Below are 22,183 nucleotides of genomic sequence, written 5' to 3'. Positions count from 1 at the left end.
CCAGCCAAATTCTCCTAGCTATGATATTTCCAAAGATATGGACGAAAAACGGTCTGAGTCCAAATCCGTGCCCGTTTTGCTCTAGGAGGCCCAGGAGCCGTTAAAATCGCGAAAAACGAAAAAATCGACTACAGAAAATTCCCGGACCCCTAGGAAAATGGGAAATCGTTTCACCAATCGAATGGCGCCAGCCAAATTGTGCTAGCTATGATATTTCCAAAGATATGGACGAAAAACGGTCTGAGTCCAAATCCGGGCCCGTTTTGCTCTAGGAGGCCCAGGAGCCGAGAAAAAGGCGAAAAACGAAAAAATCGACTGTGGACAATTCCCGGACCCCTAGAAAAATCGGAAATCGTCTCACGAATCCAATGGCGCCAGCCAAATTCTCCTAGCTATGATATTTCCAAAGATATGGACGAAAAACGGTCTGAGTCCAAATCCGGGCCCGTTTTGCTCTAGGAGGCCCAGGAGCCGAGAAAAAGGCGAAAAACGAAAAAATCGACTGTGGACAATTCCCGAGCCCCTAGAAAAATCGGAAATCGTCTCACGAATCCAATGGCGTCAGCCAAATTCTCCTAGCTATGATATTTCCAAAGATATGGACGAAAAACGGTCTGAGTCCAAATCCGTGCCCGTTTTGCTCTAGGAGGCCCAGGAGCCGAGAAAATCGCGAAAAACGAAAAAATCGACTGTGGACAATTCCCGGACCCCTAGAAAAATCGGAAATCGTCTCACGAATCGAATGGCGCCAGCCAAATTGTCCTAGCTTTGATATTTCCAAAGATGTGGACGAAAAACGGTGTGTGACCAAATCCGTGCCCGTTTTGCTCTAGGAGGCCCAGGAGCCGAGAAAATCGCGAAAACCGAAAAAATCGACTTCAGAAAATTCCCGGACCCCTAGAAAAATCGGGAATCGTCTCACGAATCGAATGGCGCCAGCCAAATTCTCCTAGCTATGCTATTTCCAAAGATATCGACGAAAAACGGTCTGAGTCCAAATCCGGGCCCGTTTTGCTCTAGGAGGCCCAGGAGCCGAGAAAATCGCGAAAAACGAAAAAATCGACTTTAGAAAATTGCCGGACCCCTAGGAAAATCGGAAATCGTCTCACGAATCGCATGGCGCCAGCCAAATTGTCCTAGCTATGATATTTCCAAAGATATGGGCGAAAAACGGTGTGTGGCCAAATCCGTGCCCGTTTTGCTCTAGGAGGCCCAGGAGCCGAGAAAATCGCGAAAAACGAAAAAATCGACTTCAGAAAATTCCCCGGACCCCTAGAAAAATCGGGAATCGTCTCACGAATCCAATGGCGCCAGCCAAATTCTCCTAGCTATGATATTTCCAAAGATATGGACGAAAAACGGTCTGAGTCCAAATCCGTGCCCGTTTTGCTCTAGGAGGCCCAGGAGCCGAGAAAATCGCGAAAAACGAAAAAATCGACTTTAGAAAATTGCCGGACCCCTAAGAAAATCGGAAATCGTCTCACGAATCGAATGGCGCCAGCCAAATTGTCCTAGCTATAATATTTCCAAAGATATGGACGAAAAACGGTGTGTGGCCAAATCCGTGCCCGTTTTGCTCTAGGAGGCCCAGGAGCCGAGAAAACGGCGAAAAACGAAAAAATCGACTGTGGACAATTCCCGAACCCCTAGAAAAATCGGAAATCGTCTCACGAATCCAATGGCGTCAGCAAAATTCTCCTAGCTATGATATTTCCAAAAATATGGACGAAAAACGGTCTGAGTTCAAATCCGGGCCCGTTTTGCTCTAGGAGGCCCAGGAGCCGAGAAAATCGCGGAAAACGAAAAAATCGACTTTAGAAAATTGCCGGACCCCTAAGAAAATCGGAAATCGTCTCACGAATCGAATGTCGCCAGCCAAATTGTCCTAGCTATAATATTTCCAAAGATATGGACGAAAAACGGTGTGTGGCCAAATCCGTGCCCGTTTTGCTGTAGGAGGCCCAGGAGCCGAGAAAAAGGCGAAAAACGAAAAAATCGACTGTGGACAATTCCCGGACCCCTATAAAAATCGGAAATCGTCTCACGAATCGAATGGCGCCAGCCAAATTCTCCTAGCTATGATATTTCCAAAGATATGGACGAAAAACGGTGTGTGGCCAAATCCGTGCCCGTTTTGCTCTAGGAGGCGCAGGAGCCGAGAAAAAGGCGAAAAACGAAAAAATCGACTTCAGAAAATTCCCGGACCCCTAGAAAAATCGGGAATCGTCTCACGAATCCAATGGCGCCAGCCAAATTCTCCTAGCTATGATATTTCCAAAGATATGGACGAAAAACGGTGTGTGGCCAAATCCGTGCCCGTTTTGCTCTAGGAGGCCCAGGAGCCGAGAAAACCGCGAAAAACGAAAAAATCGACTTTAGAAAATTGCCGAACCCCTAAGAAAATCGGAAATCGTCTCACGAATCGAATGGCGCCAGCCAAAATTATCCTAGCTATGATATTTCCAAAGATATGGACGAAAAACGGTCTGAGTCCAAATCCGGGCCCGTTTTGCTCTAGGAGGCCCAGGAGCCGAGAAAATCGCGAAAAACGAAAAAATCGACTTTAGAAAATTGCCGGACCCCTAGGAAAATCGGAAATCGTCTCACGAATCGAATGGCGCCAGCCAAATTGTCCTAGCTATAATATTTCCAAAGATATGGGCGAAAAACGGTGTGTGGCCAAATCCGTGCCCGTTTTGCTCTAGGAGGCCCAGGAGCCGAGAAAATCGCGAAAAACGAAAAAATCGACTACAGAAAATTCCCGGACCCCTAGAAAAATGGGGAATCGTCTCACGAATCCAATGGCGCCAGCCAAATTCTCCTAGCTATGATATTTCCAAAGATATGGACGAAAAACGGTCTGAGTCCAAATCCGGGCCCGTTTTCCTCTAGGAGGCCCAGGAGCCGAGAAAATCGCGAAAAACGAAAAAATCGACTTTAGAAAATTGCCGGACCCCTAAGAAAATCGGAAATCGTCTCACGAATCGAATGGCGCCAGCCAAATTCTCCTAGCTATGATATTTCCAAAGATATGGACGAAAAACGGTCTGAGTCCAAATCCGTGCCCGTTTTGCTCTAGGAGGCCCAGGAGCCGGTAAAATCGCGAAAAACGAAAAAATCGACTACAGAAAATTCCCGGACCCCTAGGAAAATGGGAAATCGTTTCACCAATCGAATGGCGCCAGCCAAATTGTGCTAGCTATGATATTTCCAAAGATATGGACGAAAAACGGTCTGAGTCCAAATCCGGGCCCGTTTTGCTCTAGGAGGCCCAGGAGCCGAGAAAAAGGCGAAAAACGAAAAAATCGACTGTGGACAATTCCCGGACCCCTAGAAAAATCGGAAATCGTCTCACGAATCCAATGGCGCCAGCCAAATTCTCCTAGCTATGATATTTCCAAAGATATGGACGAAAAACGGTCTGAGTCCAAATCCGGGCCCGTTTTGCTCTAGGAGGCCCAGGAGCCGAGAAAAAGGCGAAAAACGAAAAAATCGACTGTGGACAATTCCCGAGCCCCTAGAAAAATCGGAAATCGTCTCACGAATCCAATGGCGTCAGCCAAATTCTCCTAGCTATGATATTTCCAAAGATATGGACGAAAAACGGTCTGAGTCCAAATCCGTGCCCGTTTTGCTCTAGGAGGCCCAGGAGCCGAGAAAATCGCGAAAAACGAAAAAATCGACTGTGGACAATTCCCGGACCCCTAGAAAAATCGGAAATCGTCTCACGAATCGAATGGCGCCAGCCAAATTGTCCTAGCTTTGATATTTCCAAAGATGTGGACGAAAAACGGTGTGTGACCAAATCCGTGCCCGTTTTGCTCTAGGAGGCCCAGGAGCCGAGAAAATCGCGAAAACCGAAAAAATCGACTTCAGAAAATTCCCGGACCCCTAGAAAAATCGGGAATCGTCTCACGAATCGAATGGCGCCAGCCAAATTCTCCTAGCTATGCTATTTCCAAAGATATCGACGAAAAACGGTCTGAGTCCAAATCCGGGCCCGTTTGGCTCTAGGAGGCCCAGGAGCCGAGAAAATCGCGAAAAACGAAAAAATCGACTTTAGAAAATTGCCGGACCCCTAGGAAAATCGGAAATCGTCTCACGAATCGCATGGCGCCAGCCAAATTGTCCTAGCTATGATATTTCCAAAGATATGGGCGAAAAACGGTGTGTGGCCAAATCCGTGCCCGTCTTGCTCTAGGAGGCCCAGGAGCCGAGAAAAAGGCGAAAAACGAAAAAATCGACTGTGGACAATTCCCGAGCCCCTAGAAAAATCGGAAATCGTCTCACGAATCCAATGGCGTCAGCCAAATTCTCCTAGCTATGATATTTCCAAAGATATGGACGAAAAACGGTCTGAGTCCAAATCCGTGCCCGTTTTGCTCTAGGAGGCCCAGGAGCCGAGAAAATCGCGAAAAACGAAAAAATCGACTGTGGACAATTCCCGGACCCCTAGAAAAATCGGAAATCGTCTCACGAATCGAATGGCGCCAGCCAAATTCTCCTAGCTATGCTATTTCCAAAGATATCGACGAAAAACGGTCTGAGTCCAAATCCGGGCCCGTTTTGCTCTAGGAGGCCCAGGAGCCGAGAAAATCGCGAAAAACGAAAAAATCGACTTTAGAAAATTGCCGGACCCCTAGGAAAATCGGAAATCGTCTCACGAATCGCATGGCGCCAGCCAAATTGTCCTAGCTATGCTATTTCCAAAGATATCGACGAAAAACGGTCTGAGTCCAAATCCGGGCCCGTTTTGCTCTAGGAGGCCCAGGAGCCGAGAAAATCGCGAAAAACGAAAAAATCGACTTTAGAAAATTGCCGGACCCCTAGGAAAATCGGAAATCGTCTCACGAATCGCATGGCGCCAGCCAAATTGTCCTAGCTATGATATTTCCAAAGATATGGGCGAAAAACGGTGTGTGGCCAAATCCGTGCCCGTTTTGCTCTAGGAGGCCCAGGAGCCGAGAAAATCGCGAAAAACGAAAAAATCGACTTCAGAAAATTCCCCGGACCCCTAGAAAAATCGGGAATCGTCTCACGAATCCAATGGCGCCAGCCAAATTCTCCTAGCTATGATATTTCCAAAGATATGGACGAAAAACGGTCTGAGTCCAAATCCGTGCCCGTTTTGCTCTAGGAGGCCCAGGAGCCGAGAAAATCGCGAAAAACGAAAAAATCGACTTTAGAAAATTCCCGGACCCCTAGGAAAATCGGAAATCGTCTCACGAATCGAATAGCGCTAGCCAAATTGTCCTAGCTATGATATTTCCAAAGATATGGACGAAAAACGGTCTGAGTCCAAATCCGGGCACGTTTTGCTCTAGGAGGCCCAGGAGCCGAGAAAATCGCGAAAAACGAAAAAATCGACTTTAGAAAATTCCCGGACCCCTCGGAAAATCGGAAATCGTCTCACGAATCGAATGGCGCCAGCCAAATTGTCCTAGCTATGATATTTCCAAAGATATGGGCGAAAAACGGTGTGTGGCCAAATCCGTGCCCGTTTTGCTCTAGGAGGCCCAGGAGCCGAGAAAAAGGCGAAAAACGAAAAAATCGACTGTGGACGATTCCCGGACCCCTAGAAAAATCGGAAATCGTCTCACGAATCCAATGGCGCCAGCCAAATTCTCCTAGCTATGATATTTCCAAAGATATGGACGAAAAACGGTGTGTGGCCAAATCCGTGCCCGTTTTGCTCTAGGAGGCCCAGGAGCCGAGAAAATCGCGAAAAACGAAAAAATCGACTTTAGAAAATTGCCGAACCCCTAAGAAAATCGGAAATCGTCTCACGAATCGAATGGCGCCAGCCAAATTGTCCTAGCTATAATATTTCCAAAGATATGGACGAAAAACGGTGTGTGGCCAAATCCGTGCCCGTTTTGCTCTAGGAGGCGCAGGAGCCGAGAAAAAGGCGAAAAACGAAAAAATCGACTTCAGAAAATTCCCGGACCCCTAGAAAAATCGGGAATCGTCTCACGAATCCAATGGCGCCAGCCAAATTCTCCTAGCTATGATATTTCCAAAGATATGGACGAAAAACGGTGTGTGGCCAAATCCGTGCCCGTTTTGCTCTAGGAGGCCCAGGAGCCGATAAAATCGCGAAAAACGAAAAAATCGACTTTAGAAAATTGCCGAACCCCTAAGAAAATCGGAAATCGTCTCACGAATCGAATGGCGCCAGCCAAAATTATCCTAGCTATGATATTTCCAAAGATATGGACGAAAAACGGTGTGTGGCCAAATCCGTGCCCGTTTTGCTCTAGGAGGCGCAGGAGCCGAGAAAAAGGCGAAAAACGAAAAAATCGACTTCAGAAAATTCCCGGACCCCTAGAAAAATCGGAAATCGTCTCACCAATCGAATGGCGCCAGCCAAATTGTGCTAGCTATGATATTTCCAAAGATATGGACGAAAAACGGTCTGAGTCCAAATCCGTGCCCGTTTTGCTCGAGGAGGCCCAGGAGCCGAGAAAAAGGCGAAAAACGAAAAAATCGACTGTGGACAATTCCCGGACCCCTAGAAAAAGCGGAAATCGTCTCACAAATCCAATGGCGCCAGCCAAATTCTCCTAGCTATGATATTTCCAAAGATATGGACGAAAAACGGTCTGAGTCCAAATCCGTGCCCGTTTTGCTCTAGGAGGCCCAGGAGCCGAGAAAATCGCGAAAAACGAAAAAATCGACTTTAGAAAATTCCCGGACCCCTAGGAAAATCGGAAATCGTCTCACGAATCGAATAGCGCTAGCCAAATTGTCCTAGCTATGATATTTCCAAAGATATGGACGAAAAACGGTCTGAGTCCAAATCCGGGCACGTTTTGCTCTAGGAGGCCCAGGAGCCGAGAAAAAGGCGAAAAACGAAAAAATCGACTTCAGAAAATTCCCGGACCCCTAGAAAAATCGGAAATCGTCTCACCAATCGAATGGCGCCAGCCAAATTGTGCTAGCTATGATATTTCCAAAGATATGGACGAAAAACGGTCTGAGTCCAAATCCGTGCCCGTTTTGCTCGAGGAGGCCCAGGAGCCGAGAAAAAGGCGAAAAACGAAAAAATCGACTGTGGACAATTCCCGGACCCCTAGAAAAATCGGAAATCGTCTCACGAATCCAATGGCGCCAGCCAAATTCTCCTAGCTATGATATTTCCAAAGATATGGACGACAAACGGTGTGTGGCCAAATCCGTGCCCGTTTTGCTCTACTAGGCCCAGGAGCCGAGAAAATCGCGAAAAACGAAAAAATCGACTTTAGAAAATTGCCGAACCCCTAAGAAAATCGGAAATCGTCTCACGAATCGAATGGCGCCAGCCAAATTGTCCTAGCTATAATATTTCCAAAGATATGGACGAAAAACGGTGTGTGGCCAAATCCGTGCCCGTTTTGCTCTAGGAGGCGCAGGAGCCGAGAAAAAGGCGAAAAACGAAAAAATCGACTTCAGAAAATTCCCGGACCCCTAGAAAAATCGGGAATCGTCTCACGAATCCAATGGCGCCAGCCAAATTCTCCTAGCTATGATATTTCCAAAGATATGGACGAAAAACGGTGTGTGGCCAAATCCGTGCCCGTTTTGCTCTAGGAGGCCCAGGAGCCGATAAAATCGCGAAAAACGAAAAAATCGACTTTAGAAAATTGCCGAACCCCTAAGAAAATCGGAAATCGTCTCACGAATCGAATGGCGCCAGCCAAAATTATCCTAGCTATGATATTTCCAAAGATATGGGCGAAAAACGGTGTGTGGCCAAATCCGTGCCCGTTTTGCTCTAGGAGGCCCAGGAGCCGAGAAAAAGGCGAAAAACGAAAAAATCGACTGTGGACAATTCCCGGACCCCTAGAAAAATCGGAAATCGTCTCACCAATCGAATGGCGCCAGCCAAATTGTGCTAGCTATGATATTTCCAAAGATATGGACGAAAAACGGTCTGAGTCCAAATCCGTGCCCGTTTTGCTCGAGGAGGCCCAGGAGCCGAGAAAAAGGCGAAAAACGAAAAAATCGACTGTGGACAATTCCCGGACCCCTAGAAAAATCGGAAATCGTCTCACGAATCCAATGGCGCCAGCCAAATTCTCCTAGCTATGATATTTCCAAAGATATGGACGAAAAACGGTCTGAGTCCAAATCCGGGCCCGTTTTGCTCTAGGAGGCCCAGGAGCCGAGAAAATCGCGGAAAACGAAAAAATCGACTTTAGAAAATTGACGGACCCCTAAGAAAATCGGAAATCGTCTCACGAATCGAATGGCGCCAGCCAAATTGTCCTAGCTATAATATTTCCAAAGATATGGACGAAAAACGGTGTGTGGCTAAATCCGTGCCCGTTTTGCTCTAGGAGGCCCAGGAGCCGAGAAAATCGCGAAAAACGAAAAAATCGACTTTAGAAAATTGCCGGACCCCTAAGAAAATCGGAAATCGTCTCACGAATCGAATGGCGCCAGCCAAATTGTCCTAGCTATAATATTTCCAAAGATATGGACGAAAAACGGTGTGTGGCCAAATCCGTGCCCGTTTTGCTCTAGGAGGCCCAGGAGCCGAGAAAACGGCGAAAAACGAAAAAATCGACTGTGGACAATTCCCGAACCCCTAGAAAAATCGGAAATCGTCTCACGAATCCAATGGCGTCAGCAAAATTCTCCTAGCTATGATATTTCCAAAAATATGGACGAAAAACGGTCTGAGTTCAAATCCGGGCCCGTTTTGCTCTAGGAGGCCCAGGAGCCGAGAAAATCGCGGAAAACGAAAAAATCGACTTTAGAAAATTGCCGGACCCCTAAGAAAATCGGAAATCGTCTCACGAATCGAATGTCGCCAGCCAAATTGTCCTAGCTATAATATTTCCAAAGATATGGACGAAAAACGGTGTGTGGCCAAATCCGTGCCCGTTTTGCTGTAGGAGGCCCAGGAGCCGAGAAAAAGGCGAAAAACGAAAAAATCGACTGTGGACAATTCCCGGACCCCTATAAAAATCGGAAATCGTCTCACGAATCGAATGGCGCCAGCCAAATTCTCCTAGCTATGATATTTCCAAAGATATGGACGAAAAACGGTGTGTGGCCAAATCCGTGCCCGTTTTGCTCTAGGAGGCGCAGGAGCCGAGAAAAAGGCGAAAAACGAAAAAATCGACTTCAGAAAATTCCCGGACCCCTAGGAAAATCGGAAATCGTCTCACGAATCGAATAGCGCTAGCCAAATTGTCCTAGCTATGATATTTCCAAAGATATGGACGAAAAACGGTCTGAGTCCAAATCCGGGCACGTTTTGCTCTAGGAGGCCCAGGAGCCGAGAAAAAGGCGAAAAACGAAAAAATCGACTTCAGAAAATTCCCGGACCCCTAGAAAAATCGGAAATCGTCTCACCAATCGAATGGCGCCAGCCAAATTGTGCTAGCTATGATATTTCCAAAGATATGGACGAAAAACGGTCTGAGTCCAAATCCGTGCCCGTTTTGCTCGAGGAGGCCCAGGAGCCGAGAAAAAGGCGAAAAACGAAAAAATCGACTGTGGACAATTCCCGGACCCCTAGAAAAATCGGAAATCGTCTCACGAATCCAATGGCGCCAGCCAAATTCTCCTAGCTATGATATTTCCAAAGATATGGACGACAAACGGTGTGTGGCCAAATCCGTGCCCGTTTTGCTCTAGGAGGCCCAGGAGCCGAGAAAATCGCGAAAAACGAAAAAATCGACTTTAGAAAATTGCCGAACCCCTAAGAAAATCGGAAATCGTCTCACGAATCGAATGGCGCCAGCCAAATTGTCCTAGCTATAATATTTCCAAAGATATGGACGAAAAACGGTGTGTGGCCAAATCCGTGCCCGTTTTGCTCTAGGAGGCGCAGGAGCCGAGAAAAAGGCGAAAAACGAAAAAATCGACTTCAGAAAATTCCCGGACCCCTAGAAAAATCGGGAATCGTCTCACGAATCCAATGGCGCCAGCCAAATTCTCCTAGCTATGATATTTCCAAAGATATGGACGAAAAACGGTGTGTGGCCAAATCCGTGCCCGTTTTGCTCTAGGAGGCCCAGGAGCCGATAAAATCGCGAAAAACGAAAAAATCGACTTTAGAAAATTGCCGAACCCCTAAGAAAATCGGAAATCGTCTCACGAATCGAATGGCGCCAGCCAAAATTATCCTAGCTATGATATTTCCAAAGATATGGGCGAAAAACGGTGTGTGGCCAAATCCGTGCCCGTTTTGCTCTAGGAGGCCCAGGAGCCGAGAAAAAGGCGAAAAACGAAAAAATCGACTGTGGACAATTCCCGGACCCCTAGAAAAATCGGAAATCGTCTCACCAATCGAATGGCGCCAGCCAAATTGTGCTAGCTATGATATTTCCAAAGATATGGACGAAAAACGGTCTGAGTCCAAATCCGTGCCCGTTTTGCTCGAGGAGGCCCAGGAGCCGAGAAAAAGGCGAAAAACGAAAAAATCGACTGTGGACAATTCCCGGACCCCTAGAAAAATCGGAAATCGTCTCACGAATCCAATGGCGCCAGCCAAATTCTCCTAGCTATGATATTTCCCAAGATATGGACGAAAAACGGTCTGAGTCCAAATCCGGGCCCGTTTTGCTCTAGGAGGCCCAGGAGCCGAGAAAATCGCGGAAAACGAAAAAATCGACTTTAGAAAATTGACGGACCCCTAAGAAAATCGGAAATCGTCTCACGAATCGAATGGCGCCAGCCAAATTGTCCTAGCTATAATATTTCCAAAGATATGGACGAAAAACGGTGTGTGGCTAAATCCGTGCCCGTTTTGCTCTAGGAGGCCCAGGAGCCGAGAAAATCGCGAAAAACGAAAAAATCGACTTTAGAAAATTGCCGGACCCCTAAGAAAATCGGAAATCGTCTCACGAATCGAATGGCGCCAGCCAAATTGTCCTAGCTATAATATTTCCAAAGATATGGACGAAAAACGGTGTGTGGCCAAATCCGTGCCCGTTTTGCTCTAGGAGGCCCAGGAGCCGAGAAAACGGCGAAAAACGAAAAAATCGACTGTGGACAATTCCCGAACCCCTAGAAAAATCGGAAATCGTCTCACGAATCCAATGGCGTCAGCAAAATTCTCCTAGCTATGATATTTCCAAAAATATGGACGAAAAACGGTCTGAGTTCAAATCCGGGCCCGTTTTGCTCTAGGAGGCCCAGGAGCCGAGAAAATCGCGGAAAACGAAAAAATCGACTTTAGAAAATTGCCGGACCCCTAAGAAAATCGGAAATCGTCTCACGAATCGAATGTCGCCAGCCAAATTGTCCTAGCTATAATATTTCCAAAGATATGGACGAAAAACGGTGTGTGGCCAAATCCGTGCCCGTTTTGCTGTAGGAGGCCCAGGAGCCGAGAAAAAGGCGAAAAACGAAAAAATCGACTGTGGACAATTCCCGGACCCCTATAAAAATCGGAAATCGTCTCACGAATCGAATGGCGCCAGCCAAATTCTCCTAGCTATGATATTTCCAAAGATATGGACGAAAAACGGTGTGTGGCCAAATCCGTGCCCGTTTTGCTCTAGGAGGCGCAGGAGCCGAGAAAAAGGCGAAAAACGAAAAAATCGACTTCAGAAAATTCCCGGACCCCTAGAAAAATCGGGAATCGTCTCACGAATCCAATGGCGCCAGCCAAATTCTCCTAGCTATGATATTTCCAAAGATATGGACGAAAAACGGTGTGTGGCCAAATCCGTGCCCGTTTTGCTCTAGGAGGCCCAGGAGCCGAGAAAACCGCGAAAAACGAAAAAATCGACTTTAGAAAATTGCCGAACCCCTAAGAAAATCGGAAATCGTCTCACGAATCGAATGGCGCCAGCCAAAATTATCCTAGCTATGATATTTCCAAAGATATGGACGAAAAACGGTCTGAGTCCAAATCCGGGCCCGTTTTGCTCTAGGAGGCCCAGGAGCCGAGAAAATCGCGAAAAACGAAAAAATCGACTTTAGAAAATTGCCGGACCCCTAGGAAAATCGGAAATCGTCTCACGAATCGAATGGCGCCAGCCAAATTGTCCTAGCTATAATATTTCCAAAGATATGGGCGAAAAACGGTGTGTGGCCAAATCCGTGCCCGTTTTGCTCTAGGAGGCCCAGGAGCCGAGAAAATCGCGAAAAACGAAAAAATCGACTACAGAAAATTCCCGGACCCCTAGAAAAATGGGGAATCGTCTCACGAATCCAATGGCGCCAGCCAAATTCTCCTAGCTATGATATTTCCAAAGATATGGACGAAAAACGGTCTGAGTCCAAATCCGGGCCCGTTTTCCTCTAGGAGGCCCAGGAGCCGAGAAAATCGCGAAAAACGAAAAAATCGACTTTAGAAAATTGCCGGACCCCTAAGAAAATCGGAAATCGTCTCACGAATCGAATGGCGCCAGCCAAATTCTCCTAGCTATGATATTTCCAAAGATATGGACGAAAAACGGTCTGAGTCCAAATCCGTGCCCGTTTTGCTCTAGGAGGCCCAGGAGCCGTTAAAATCGCGAAAAACGAAAAAATCGACTACAGAAAATTCCCGGACCCCTAGGAAAATGGGAAATCGTTTCACCAATCGAATGGCGCCAGCCAAATTGTGCTAGCTATGATATTTCCAAAGATATGGACGAAAAACGGTCTGAGTCCAAATCCGTGCCCGTTTTGCTCTAGGAGGCCCAGGAGCCGAGAAAATCGCGAAAAACGAAAAAATCGACTGTGGACAATTCCCGGACCCCTAGAAAAATCGGAAATCGTCTCACGAATCGAATGGCGCCAGCCAAATTGTCCTAGCTTTGATATTTCCAAAGATGTGGACGAAAAACGGTGTGTGACCAAATCCGTGCCCGTTTTGCTCTAGGAGGCCCAGGAGCCGAGAAAATCGCGAAAACCGAAAAAATCGACTTCAGAAAATTCCCGGACCCCTAGAAAAATCGGGAATCGTCTCACGAATCGAATGGCGCCAGCCAAATTCTCCTAGCTATGCTATTTCCAAAGATATCGACGAAAAACGGTCTGAGTCCAAATCCGGGCCCGTTTTGCTCTAGGAGGCCCAGGAGCCGAGAAAATCGCGAAAAACGAAAAAATCGACTTTAGAAAATTGCCGGACCCCTAGGAAAATCGGAAATCGTCTCACGAATCGCATGGCGCCAGCCAAATTGTCCTAGCTATGATATTTCCAAAGATATGGGCGAAAAACGGTGTGTGGCCAAATCCGTGCCCGTTTTGCTCTAGGAGGCCCAGGAGCCGAGAAAATCGCGAAAAACGAAAAAATCGACTTCAGAAAATTCCCCGGACCCCTAGAAAAATCGGGAATCGTCTCACGAATCCAATGGCGCCAGCCAAATTCTCCTAGCTATGATATTTCCAAAGATATGGACGAAAAACGGTCTGAGTCCAAATCCGTGCCCGTTTTGCTCTAGGAGGCCCAGGAGCCGAGAAAATCGCGAAAAACGAAAAAATCGACTTTAGAAAATTGCCGGACCCCTAAGAAAATCGGAAATCGTCTCACGAATCGAATGGCGCCAGCCAAATTGTCCTAGCTATAATATTTCCAAAGATATGGACGAAAAACGGTGTGTGGCCAAATCCGTGCCCGTTTTGCTCTAGGAGGCCCAGGAGCCGAGAAAACGGCGAAAAACGAAAAAATCGACTGTGGACAATTCCCGAACCCCTAGAAAAATCGGAAATCGTCTCACGAATCCAATGGCGTCAGCAAAATTCTCCTAGCTATGATATTTCCAAAAATATGGACGAAAAACGGTCTGAGTTCAAATCCGGGCCCGTTTTGCTCTAGGAGGCCCAGGAGCCGAGAAAATCGCGGAAAACGAAAAAATCGACTTTAGAAAATTGCCGGACCCCTAAGAAAATCGGAAATCGTCTCACGAATCGAATGTCGCCAGCCAAATTGTCCTAGCTATAATATTTCCAAAGATATGGACGAAAAACGGTGTGTGGCCAAATCCGTGCCCGTTTTGCTGTAGGAGGCCCAGGAGCCGAGAAAAAGGCGAAAAACGAAAAAATCGACTGTGGACAATTCCCGGACCCCTATAAAAATCGGAAATCGTCTCACGAATCGAATGGCGCCAGCCAAATTCTCCTAGCTATGATATTTCCAAAGATATGGACGAAAAACGGTGTGTGGCCAAATCCGTGCCCGTTTTGCTCTAGGAGGCGCAGGAGCCGAGAAAAAGGCGAAAAACGAAAAAATCGACTTCAGAAAATTCCCGGACCCCTAGAAAAATCGGGAATCGTCTCACGAATCCAATGGCGCCAGCCAAATTCTCCTAGCTATGATATTTCCAAAGATATGGACGAAAAACGGTGTGTGGCCAAATCCGTGCCCGTTTTGCTCTAGGAGGCCCAGGAGCCGAGAAAACCGCGAAAAACGAAAAAATCGACTTTAGAAAATTGCCGAACCCCTAAGAAAATCGGAAATCGTCTCACGAATCGAATGGCGCCAGCCAAAATTATCCTAGCTATGATATTTCCAAAGATATGGACGAAAAACGGTCTGAGTCCAAATCCGGGCCCGTTTTGCTCTAGGAGGCCCAGGAGCCGAGAAAATCGCGAAAAACGAAAAAATCGACTTTAGAAAATTGCCGGACCCCTAGGAAAATCGGAAATCGTCTCACGAATCGAATGGCGCCAGCCAAATTGTCCTAGCTATAATATTTCCAAAGATATGGGCGAAAAACGGTGTGTGGCCAAATCCGTGCCCGTTTTGCTCTAGGAGGCCCAGGAGCCGAGAAAATCGCGAAAAACGAAAAAATCGACTACAGAAAATTCCCGGACCCCTAGAAAAATGGGGAATCGTCTCACGAATCCAATGGCGCCAGCCAAATTCTCCTAGCTATGATATTTCCAAAGATATGGACGAAAAACGGTCTGAGTCCAAATCCGGGCCCGTTTTCCTCTAGGAGGCCCAGGAGCCGAGAAAATCGCGAAAAACGAAAAAATCGACTTTAGAAAATTGCCGGACCCCTAAGAAAATCGGAAATCGTCTCACGAATCGAATGGCGCCAGCCAAATTCTCCTAGCTATGATATTTCCAAAGATATGGACGAAAAACGGTCTGAGTCCAAATCCGTGCCCGTTTTGCTCTAGGAGGCCCAGGAGCCGGTAAAATCGCGAAAAACGAAAAAATCGACTACAGAAAATTCCCGGACCCCTAGGAAAATGGGAAATCGTTTCACCAATCGAATGGCGCCAGCCAAATTGTGCTAGCTATGATATTTCCAAAGATATGGACGAAAAACGGTCTGAGTCCAAATCCGGGCCCGTTTTGCTCTAGGAGGCCCAGGAGCCGAGAAAAAGGCGAAAAACGAAAAAATCGACTGTGGACAATTCCCGGACCCCTAGAAAAATCGGAAATCGTCTCACGAATCCAATGGCGCCAGCCAAATTCTCCTAGCTATGATATTTCCAAAGATATGGACGAAAAACGGTCTGAGTCCAAATCCGGGCCCGTTTTGCTCTAGGAGGCCCAGGAGCCGAGAAAAAGGCGAAAAACGAAAAAATCGACTGTGGACAATTCCCGAGCCCCTAGAAAAATCGGAAATCGTCTCACGAATCCAATGGCGTCAGCCAAATTCTCCTAGCTATGATATTTCCAAAGATATGGACGAAAAACGGTCTGAGTCCAAATCCGTGCCCGTTTTGCTCTAGGAGGCCCAGGAGCCGAGAAAATCGCGAAAAACGAAAAAATCGACTGTGGACAATTCCCGGACCCCTAGAAAAATCGGAAATCGTCTCACGAATCGAATGGCGCCAGCCAAATTGTCCTAGCTTTGATATTTCCAAAGATGTGGACGAAAAACGGTGTGTGACCAAATCCGTGCCCGTTTTGCTCTAGGAGGCCCAGGAGCCGAGAAAATCGCGAAAACCGAAAAAATCGACTTCAGAAAATTCCCGGACCCCTAGAAAAATCGGGAATCGTCTCACGAATCGAATGGCGCCAGCCAAATTCTCCTAGCTATGCTATTTCCAAAGATATCGACGAAAAACGGTCTGAGTCCAAATCCGGGCCCGTTTGGCTCTAGGAGGCCCAGGAGCCGAGAAAATCGCGAAAAACGAAAAAATCGACTTTAGAAAATTGCCGGACCCCTAGGAAAATCGGAAATCGTCTCACGAATCGCATGGCGCCAGCCAAATTGTCCTAGCTATGATATTTCCAAAGATATGGGCGAAAAACGGTGTGTGGCCAAATCCGTGCCCGTCTTGCTCTAGGAGGCCCAGGAGCCGAGAAAAAGGCGAAAAACGAAAAAATCGACTGTGGACAATTCCCGAGCCCCTAGAAAAATCGGAAATCGTCTCACGAATCCAATGGCGTCAGCCAAATTCTCCTAGCTATGATATTTCCAAAGATATGGACGAAAAACGGTCTGAGTCCAAATCCGTGCCCGTTTTGCTCTAGGAGGCCCAGGAGCCGAGAAAATCGCGAAAAACGAAAAAATCGACTGTGGACAATTCCCGGACCCCTAGAAAAATCGGAAATCGTCTCACGAATCGAATGGCGCCAGCCAAATTCTCCTAGCTATGCTATTTCCAAAGATATCGACGAAAAACGGTCTGAGTCCAAATCCGGGCCCGTTTTGCTCTAGGAGGCCCAGGAGCCGAGAAAATCGCGAAAAACGAAAAAATCGACTTTAGAAAATTGCCGGACCCCTAGGAAAATCGGAAATCGTCTCACGAATCGCATGGCGCCAGCCAAATTGTCCTAGCTATGCTATTTCCAAAGATATCGACGAAAAACGGTCTGAGTCCAAATCCGGGCCCGTTTTGCTCTAGGAGGCCCAGGAGCCGAGAAAATCGCGAAAAACGAAAAAATCGACTTTAGAAAATTGCCGGACCCCTAGGAAAATCGGAAATCGTCTCACGAATCGCATGGCCCCAGCCAAATTGTCCTAGCTATGATATTTCCAAAGATATGGGCGAAAAACGGTGTGTGGCCAAATCCGTGCCCGTTTTGCTCTAGGAGGCCCAGGAGCCGAGAAAATCGCGAAAAACGAAAAAATCGACTTCAGAAAATTCCCCGGACCCCTAGAAAAATCGGGAATCGTCTCACGAATCCAATGGCGCCAGCCAAATTCTCCTAGCTATGATATTTCCAAAGATATGGACGAAAAACGGTCTGAGTCCAAATCCGTGCCCGTTTTGCTCTAGGAGGCCCAGGAGCCGAGAAAATCGCGAAAAACGAAAAAATCGACTACAGAAAATTCCCGGACCCCTAGAAAAATGGGGAATCGTCTCACGAATCCAATGGCGCCAGCCAAATTCTCCTAGCTATGATATTTCCAAAGATATGGACGAAAAACGGTCTGAGTCCAAATCCGGGCCCGTTTTCCTCTAGGAGGCCCAGGAGCCGAGAAAATCGCGAAAGACGAAAAAATCGACTTTAGAAAATTCGCGGACCCCTAGGAAAATGGGAAATCGTTTCACCAATCGAATGGCGCCAGCCAAATTGTGCTAGCTATGATATTTCCAAAGATATGGACGAAAAACGGTCTGAGTCCAAATCCGGGCCCGTTTTGCTCTAGGAGGCCCAGGAGCCGAGAAAAAGGCGAAAAACGAAAAAATCGACTGTGGACAATTCCCGGACCCCTAGAAAAATCGGAAATCGTCTCACGAATCCAATGGCGCCAGCCAAATTCTCCTAGCTATGATATTTCCAAAGATATGGACGAAAAACGGTCTGAGTCCAAATCCGGGCCCGTTTTGCTCTAGGAGGCCCAGGAGCCGAGAAAATCGCGAAAAACGAAAAAATCGACTTTAGAAAATTGCCGGACCCCTAGGAAAATCGGAAATCGTCTCACGAATCGAATGGCGCCAGCCAAATTGTCCTAGCTATAATATTTCCAAAGATATGGGCGAAAAACGGTGTGTGGCCAAATCCGTGCCCGTATTGCTCTAGGAGGCCCAGGAGCCGAGAAAATCGCGAAAAACGAAAAAATCGACTGTGGACAATTCCCGGACCCCTAGAAAAATCGGAAATCGTCTCACGAATCGAATGGCGCCAGCCAAATTCTCCTAGCTATGCTATTTCCAAAGATATCGACGAAAAACGGTCTGAGTCCAAATCCGGGCCCGTTTTGCTCTAGGAGGCCCAGGAGCCGAGAAAATCGCGAAAAACGAAAAAATCGACTTTAGAAAATTGCCGGACCCCTAGGAAAATCGGAAATCGTCTCACGAATCGCATGGCGCCAGCCAAATTGTCCTAGCTATGCTATTTCCAAAGATATCGACGAAAAACGGTCTGAGTCCAAATCCGGGCCCGTTTTGCTCTAGGAGGCCCAGGAGCCGAGAAAATCGCGAAAAACGAAAAAATCGACTTTAGAAAATTGCCGGACCCCTAGGAAAATCGGAAATCGTCTCACGAATCGCATGGCCCCAGCCAAATTGTCCTAGCTATGATATTTCCAAAGATATGGGCGAAAAACGGTGTGTGGCCAAATCCGTGCCCGTTTTGCTCTAGGAGGCCCAGGAGCCGAGAAAATCGCGAAAAACGAAAAAATCGACTTCAGAAAATTCCCCGGACCCCTAGAAAAATCGGGAATCGTCTCACGAATCCAATGGCGCCAGCCAAATTCTCCTAGCTATGATATTTCCAAAGATATGGACGAAAAACGGTCTGAGTCCAAATCCGTGCCCGTTTTGCTCTAGGAGGCCCAGGAGCCGAGAAAATCGCGAAAAACGAAAAAATCGACTACAGAAAATTCCCGGACCCCTAGAAAAATGGGGAATCGTCTCACGAATCCAATGGCGCCAGCCAAATTCTCCTAGCTATGATATTTCCAAAGATATGGACGAAAAACGGTCTGAGTCCAAATCCGGGCCCGTTTTCCTCTAGGAGGCCCAGGAGCCGAGAAAATCGCGAAAGACGAAAAAATCGACTTTAGAAAATTCGCGGACCCCTAGGAAAATGGGAAATCGTTTCACCAATCGAATGGCGCCAGCCAAATTGTGCTAGCTATGATATTTCCAAAGATATGGACGAAAAACGGTCTGAGTCCAAATCCGGGCCCGTTTTGCTCTAGGAGGCCCAGGAGCCGAGAAAAAGGCGAAAAACGAAAAAATCGACTGTGGACAATTCCCGGACCCCTAGAAAAATCGGAAATCGTCTCACGAATCCAATGGCGCCAGCCAAATTCTCCTAGCTATGATATTTCCAAAGATATGGACGAAAAACGGTCTGAGTCCAAATCCGGGCCCGTTTTGCTCTAGGAGGCCCAGGAGCCGAGAAAATCGCGAAAAACGAAAAAATCGACTTTAGAAAATTGCCGGACCCCTAGGAAAATCGGAAATCGTCTCACGAATCGAATGGCGCCAGCCAAATTGTCCTAGCTATAATATTTCCAAAGATATGGGCGAAAAACGGTGTGTGGCCAAATCCGTGCCCGTATTGCTCTAGGAGGCCCAGGAGCCGAGAAAAAGGCGAAAAACGAAAAAATCGACTGTGGACAATTCCCGAACCCCTAGAAAAATCGGAAATCGTCTCACGAATCCAATGGCGTCAGCCAAATTCTCCTAGCTATGATATTTCCAAAGATACGGACGACAAACGGTCTGAGTTCAAATCCGGGCCCGTTTTGCTCTAGGAGGCCCAGGAGCCGAGAAAATCGCGAAAAACAAAAAAATCGACTTTAGAAAATTGCCGGACCCCTAGGAAAATCGGAAATCGTCTCACGAATCGAATGGCGCCAGCCAAATTGTCCTAGCTATGATATTTCCAAAGATATGGGCGAAAAACGGTGTGTGGTCAAATCCGTGCCCGTTTTGCTCTAGGAGGCCCAGGAGCCGAGAAAATCGCGAAAAACGAAAAAATCGACTACAGAAAATTCCCGGACCCCTAGAAAAATGGGGAATCGTCTCACGAATCCAATGGCGCCAGCCAAATTCTCCTAGCTATGATATTTCCAAAGATATGGACGAAAAACGGTCTGAGTCCAAATCCGGGCCCGTTTTGCTCTAGGAGGCCCAGGAGCAGAGAAAATCGCGGAAAACGAAAAAATCGACTTTAGAAAATTCCCGGACCCCTAAGAAAATCGGAAATCGTCTCACGAATCGAATGGCGCCAGCCAAATTGTCCTAGCTATAATATTTCCAAAGATATGGACGAAAAACCGTGTGTGGCCAAATCCGTGCCCGTTTTGCTCTAGGAGGCCCAGGAGCCGAGAAAAAGGCGAAAAACGAAAAAATCGACTGTGGACAATTCCCGGACCCCTAGAAAAATCGGAAATCGTCTCACGAATCCAATGGCGCCAGCCAAATTCTCCTAGCTATGATATTTCCAAAGATATGGACGAAAAACGGTCTGAGTCCAAATCCGGGCCCGTTTTGCTCTAGGAGGCCCAGGAGCCGAGAAAATCGCGAAAAACGAAAAAATCGACTTTAGAAAATTGCCGGACCCCTAAGAAAATCGGAAATCGTCTCACGAATCGAATGGCGCCAGCCAAATTCTCCTAGCTATGATATTTCCAAAGATATGGACGAAAAACGGTCTGAGTCCAAATCCGGGCCCGTTTTGCTCTAGGAGGCCCAGGAGCCGAGAAAATCGCGAAAAACGAAAAAATCGACTACAGAAAATTCCCGGACCCCTAGAAAAATGGGGAATCGTCTCACGAATCCTATGGCGCCAGCCAAATTCTCCTAGCTATGATATTTCCAAAGATATGGACGAAAAACGGTCTGAGTCCAAATCCGGGCCCGTTTTGCTCTAGGAGGCCCAGGAGCCGAGAAAATCGCGGAAAACGAAAAAATCGACTTTAGAAAATTGCCGGACCCCTAAGAAAATCGGAAATCGTCTCACGAATCGAATGTCGCCAGCCAAATTCTCCTAGCTATGATATTTCCAAAGATATGGACGAAAAACGGTCTGAGTCCAAATCCGTGCCCGTTTTGCTCTAGGAGGCCCAGGAGCCGAGAAAATCGCGAAAAACGAAAAAATCGACTGTGGACAATTCCCGGACCCCTAGAAAAATCGGAAATCGTCTCACGAATCGAATGGCGCCAGCCAAATTGTCCTAGCTTTGATATTTCCAAAGATATGGACGAAAAACGGTGTGTGACCAAATCCGTGCCCGTTTTGCTCTAGGAGGCCCAGGAGCCGAGAAAATCGCGAAAACCGAAAAAATCGACTTCAGAAAATTCCCGGACCCCTAGAAAAATCGGGAATCGTCTCACGAATCGAATGGCGCCAGCCAAATTCTCCTAGCTATGCTATTTCCAAAGATATCGACGAAAAACGGTCTGAGTCCAAATCCGGGCCCGTTTTGCTCTAGGAGGCCCAGGAGCCGAGAAAATCGCGAAAAACGAAAAAATCGACTTTAGAAAATTGCCGGACCCCTAGGAAAATCGGAAATCGTCTCACGAATCGCATGGCGCCAGCCAAATTGTCCTAGCTATGATATTTCCAAAGATATGGGCGAAAAACGGTGTGTGGCCAAATCCGTGCCCGTTTTGCTCTAGGAGGCCCAGGAGCCGAGAAAATCGCGAAAAACGAAAAAATCGACTTCAGAAAATTCCCCGGACCCCCAGAAAAATCGGGAATCGTCTCACGAATCCAATGGCGCCAGCCAAATTCTCCTAGCTATGATATTTCCAAAGATATGGACGAAAAACGGTCTGAGTCCAAATCCGTGCCCGTTTTGCTCTAGGAGGCCCAGGAGCCGAGAAAATCGCGAAAAACGAAAAAATCGACTACAGAAAATTCCCGGACCCCTAGAAAAATGGGGAATCGTCTCACGAATCCAATGGCGCCAGCCAAATTCTCCTAGCTATGATATTTCCAAAGATATGGACGAAAAACGGTCTGAGTCCAAATCCGGGCCCGTTTTCCTCTAGGAGGCCCAGGAGCCGAGAAAATCGCGAAAGACGAAAAAATCGACTTTAGAAAATTCGCGGACCCCTAGGAAAATGGGAAATCGTTTCACCAATCGAATGGCGCCAGCCAAATTGTCCTAGCTATAATATTTCCAAAGATATGGGCGAAAAACGGTGTGTGGCCAAATCCGTGCCCGTATTGCTCTAGGAGGCCCAGGAGCCGAGAAAATCGCGAAAAACGAAAAAATCGACTTCCGAAAATTCCCGGACCCCTAGGAAAATCGGGAATCGTCTCACGAATCCAATGGCGCCAGCCAAATTCTCCTAGCTATGATATTTCCAAAGATATGGACGAAAAACGGTCTGAGTCCAAATCCGGGCCCGTTTTGCTCTAGGAGGCCCAGGAGCCGAGAAA

The sequence above is a fragment of the Diachasmimorpha longicaudata genome, chromosome 6, assembly GCF_034640455.1.
Source record: "Diachasmimorpha longicaudata isolate KC_UGA_2023 chromosome 6, iyDiaLong2, whole genome shotgun sequence".
Lineage (NCBI taxonomy): Eukaryota > Metazoa > Arthropoda > Insecta > Hymenoptera > Braconidae > Diachasmimorpha > Diachasmimorpha longicaudata.
This window is presented reverse-complemented; position numbering follows the sequence as displayed.